The sequence below is a fragment of the Rhinopithecus roxellana genome, chromosome 1 (assembly GCF_007565055.1).
Source record: "Rhinopithecus roxellana isolate Shanxi Qingling chromosome 1, ASM756505v1, whole genome shotgun sequence".
Taxonomy (NCBI): domain Eukaryota; kingdom Metazoa; phylum Chordata; class Mammalia; order Primates; family Cercopithecidae; genus Rhinopithecus; species Rhinopithecus roxellana.
This window is the reverse complement of record NC_044549.1, coordinates 169,703,589-169,708,367: the sequence shown is the minus strand read 5'-3', so window position 1 is coordinate 169,708,367 and position 4,779 is coordinate 169,703,589. Positions and strand designations below refer to the sequence as shown.

The 4,779-nt window shown below is 44.8% G+C and overlaps 1 non-coding gene across 1 annotated transcript; it reads right to left on the bottom strand.

Moving 5' to 3' along the window:
- Positions 1 to 422: 422 nt before the first annotated feature.
- On the bottom strand, positions 423 to 526 carry LOC115892108. Its single transcript, XR_004051999.1, has one exon. It is a non-coding gene; the product is annotated as a U6 spliceosomal RNA (small nuclear RNA).
- Between the last annotated feature and the right edge of the window lie 4,253 nt (positions 527 to 4,779).

Genomic DNA, 4,779 nt, shown 5'->3' with positions numbered 1-4,779 from the left:
TTTCCCAGGCTGGAGTGCAATGGTGCGATCCTGGCTCACTGCAACCTCTACCTCCCAGGTTCAAGTGATTCTCCTGCCTCAGCCTCCCAAGTAGCTAGGATTACAGGCATGTGCCACCACGCCTGGCTAATTTTGTATTTTTTAGGAGAAACGGGGTTTCACCATGTTGGTCAGGCTGGTCTCGAACTCCTGACCTCTGGTGATCTACCGGCCTCAGCCTCCCAAAGTGCTGGGATTACAGGCATGAGCCACTACACCCAGCTATTTTTTGTATTTTTAGTAGAGACGGGGTTTCCCCATGTTGGCCAGGCTGATCTTGAACTCCTGACCTCAAGTGATCTGCCTGCCTCGGCCTCCCAAAGTGCTAAGATTACAGGCGTGAGCCACCGAGCCCAGCCAATATTTTAATTTAAAAAATTGTTTTAAATTTAAACTGCTTCATGAATTTGCATGTTATGCTTGCACAGGGGTCATGCTAATCTTTCATTTATTCCAGTTTTAGTATATGTGCTGCTGAAGCAAGCACTCTAAATTTTGTCTTACCACAATCCTTTGAAGGAGAAAGTAGTAATAGTATTAGTACTCATAGTGGAAGTTGGGTTTTAGTTTTACCTCTGTCAGTTATTGACTCTAAACCTTGGGGAAAAATAATTTAATCTTCTTGTGCCTCAGTTTCCCCAGAAGCTACACCCTTAGCATCCTGTGGTATTCTAGAACACTACTACTTCTAAATGTTTTGCAGAATGCTATTAAACATTAGGAGTGGTAGAGGTATTCATACCTTCATTTTGGAGGTGAGGAAACCAGACCATCTGCATGTTTACTATTTGGCCAGTATCAGACAGCCAGGGAGCAGGAGACCCAGGGCTTGAACCCAGGTTTCTCCTGGCAAATCTGTGCTCTAGACACAGAGTGAAAGTCAATGGGCTCTAACACACATTGATTACCACGGCGTTCCAGGAGCTACAAGATGAGCAAAATAAGGCCTCATCCTCAGGGCTTTTCCATGCCGCCTCCTGGCCCTTCCCACTCCTTCCTGTTGCACTTGGTGTCTACTCCACCACAGACTGGTCTCAACATCGACATCAAGAATATAACAGCCTCTCTTGGTGTCTACCAATGCTTTGCCTCTGCATAAGTCATTCAATTTCTCTGTGCCTTGGTTTTCACTTAAAAAACAAAACAAAACAAAAAAACCTTCCAACTGCAATATGATGCAGCAAAGCCCAGCTGACTGCATAACGAATGTGAAACTTTAAAGCGCAAGAATGGAGTATGGTACCTGTTTCTAGTGACACCGTTTCTCCAAAGCATCTCTATGTAACAATGGTTTTCATATCCTCACAAATATACTACGACATAGCACACTGGGAGTATAGTTACAACAAAAATGTCCCGTATAATAAAGGTTGTCTTGGCGGGGCAGGGTGGCTCATGCCTGTAATCCTAGCACTTTGGGAGGCCAAGGCAGATGGATCATGAGGTCAGTAGGTCAAGACTATCCTGGCCAACAGGGTGAAACACCATCTCTACTAAAAATACAAAAATTAGCCGGGCGTGGTGGTGGTCATCTGTAATCCCAGCTACTCAGGAGGCTGAGGCAGGAGAATCACTTGAACTCAAGAGGCGGAGGTTGCAGTGAGCCGAGAAAGTGCCATTGCACTCCAGCCTGAGCGGCAGAGCGAGACTCCCTCTCAATAAATAAATAATAAATAAATAAATAAATAAATAAATAAAGGTTGTCTCCAGTCTTTGTCTATGTAGCTTGCACCTCCTGTATGAAGAATAACCCTCTTCTATAGGGACATGGATGCAGCTGGAAACCATCATTCTTAGCAAACTATCACAAGAACAGAAAACCAAACACCGCATGTTCTCACTCATAGGTGGGAACTGAACAATGAGATCACTTGGACTCGGGAAGGGGAACATCACGCACTGGGGCCTATCATGGGGAGGGGGGAGGGGGGAGGAGGGAGGGCTTGCATTGGGGAGTTATACAAGATATAAATGATGAATTGATGGGTGCTGACGAGTTGATGGGTGCAGCACACCAACATGGCATAAGTATACATATGTAACAAACCTGCACGTTATGCACATGTACCCTAGAACTTAAAGTATAATAAAAAAAAAAAAAAAAAAAGAAATTTCACATAATAACATGTAAGTTAAGAATGAAGCCAGTAGGACAAGAGAAGACGTGAACTGTGAGAGATCTCCCACGCAGCTTTGTTCTACGGTGCCATTCGTGTCTCTTTTCCATGAAGGCAAGCATTTCATTCCCTAACACTGAGCTGACCACAGTGATTGAAGCCTTGGTATAATGCATCGGAAGCTCAGGAGAGAGTTTAACTAGGAAGAGATGTCTCAGTGATCTATTGCTACATAACAAATCACCCCCAAAACTTAGTGGCCTAAGCAATGATGATTAGTTCTCATTATTCTGTGCTCTCAACTGGGTCACTGTTGTGACTCTAAGCAGCTGCTGGCTGGGCTGAGCTGTTGGCTGGGACATCTTTGTTACCCTCCACATGGCCTCCCCACAAGGTAGCTTAAGTTTCTACATAGCATGGTGGTCTCAGCGTTTCATCAGGGCAAAAGTGGAAGCTGCCCAGCCTCCTAAGAGCTAACCTGGCACAGCATCACTCCCACTACGTTCTATTGGTCAAAGCAAGTCACAAAAAGCTGAGCACAATGGTGTGCACCTGAGGTCCCAGCTACTTGGGAGGTTGAGGCAGGAGGATCAGGAGTTCAAGCCCAACTAGGGCAGCATAGTGAGACCTTGTCTCTAAAAACTCAAAAAAAAAAAAAAAAAAAAAAAAAAAGCAGGCCTCAAAAGTCAACTCAGATTCGAGAGAAGGTAAGGGTAAATAGGCCCCACCTCTAGATGGGAAAAGTGATGTACCATTCAAAAATGGATGGATTGTGGGTGGCCATCTTTTTTTTTTTTTTCTTTGAGACAGAGCCTCCCTTTGTTGACCAGGCTGGAGTGCAGTGGCAGCGATCATGACTCTTCATCTTTGGCGCAACCTACCATAGAGGGGGTTATAGAAGAGGAGACTTGTGACCTCTATGTGGTCACTTCAGACCTGCAGAGCAGGCAGGTGAGGTGAAAGAGGCTGTTAGAGCGTCCGAGCCTGTTGTGGAGAGATCAGTCCAGTGGTCCAGGTTCAGTGAGGGAGGGAATCATCTGGTAGTAGTTCTTCTGGAAGAACTTCTTCTTCTTCTTTGGAAATTCTACACGTAAGGCATGTCCATATTCCCACTTCTCTCACCTCTGGGGAGAAATGGGGAGTTGGGTAGGGCTGATGGAGGTAGAAAGTGTTAGGGACTGAATCCTCTGCCTCCCAAAATTCATATGTTGAAGTCTTAATCCACAATACCTCAGAATGTGACTGTATTTGGAGATAGAGTCTTCAAAGAGGTAATTAATTTAAAATGATGCTGTTAGCATAGGCCCCGGTCCAATCTGACCAGTGTCTTTATAAGAAGAGGCGATTAAGACACACAGAGATGTTGGGGGAGTAAGACAAGCATGGGAAGATACAACAAGAGGGCTGCCATCTGCAGGCCAAGGACAGAGGCCTCAGTGGAAACCCAACCTGCCAGCACCTTCATCTTGGGCTTCCAGCCTGCAGAACCATGAAAAATAAACTTCTGTTGTTGAAGCCACCCAGTCCGTAGTATTTCACTACGGCAGCCCAAGCCGCTGGATACAGAGGAGAAAGGCCTCAGCCTGAAGGGTCCAGTAGAACCAAAGCCCACATGGAAGTGGGAAGGCCTGAAACAACAGGAGGATGCTCCAAGCCTCTGCAAATCCAAGGTGCCTGGTAGTGGGTTTGGACATAGTGACATGTCCCCAGGGTTCTGGAGCCAAGACAGTAAGAGAATCCTCCAGAGATCACAAACCATAGACTCAGCCCCGGGCATGTCTTGTTGACCCCACTGTGTTCTTCAAGAAATTGTAATTCATCTCCACCACTTAAACATCAGAAGGTTTCATTCTTTTAAAAACATTAGGGTTTCCAGCTTCTCCTGAGCAATTAGAAGACCTCGCTACCCTGGCCTCACCTGCCTCTGTGGGTACAGGGCTGGGTCTGGATTTTTGTTTTTTGTTTTTTTGTTTTCATTTGAATATCCATCGTCTGAGTGTTTCCCAGACAGGAGTTTAGTGAATAACAAGTGAGAAGGAGACAAGTACATTCTATCAAATTGCATCACTTTGGGGATTGAAGGTCTTTATGGTAATTTACGTCTTGTCATTACAGTGAAGAGTGTGATTCACCAGCTCTACTTTGTTCATTGTGATTTACAGTGGAGGAAGTTACGTAATTAGCCATATCCAGAAAACGTAGAAGCCTCCAATATCCCAGGTAGGGCTTTTAAAGGGTTTTTGTGATCTTAAACTGAGTTTTTATAGGTGTTTCTATTTCCGGAAGGCATTGGAAAGGGCTGTAAGTGTACGCCTGTGTTCCATTGCTTCTCACTTGACACTCTTCGATGTGCATCGGCAGCCTGTGCATTCCTACTTCAGTGTAATGAAAAATCTCATTATAATTTGCACATCAGAACAAGAGGGGATTGGTTAGTCTTGCTGGGGGAGCCTTGACTGAATTTCTAGGCTTTTGAGAAACTCACAAACACTCCCAGTTGTTAATGGTCTTTGTACATAATATTTCAGACAGAATTAGCAACAGAATTACTGCTCTGACTGTTTGCCTTTCTTTCTTCCAAGATATTTTGCATATTTTAAAGAGGATTCTCTCCCTGTTCTCA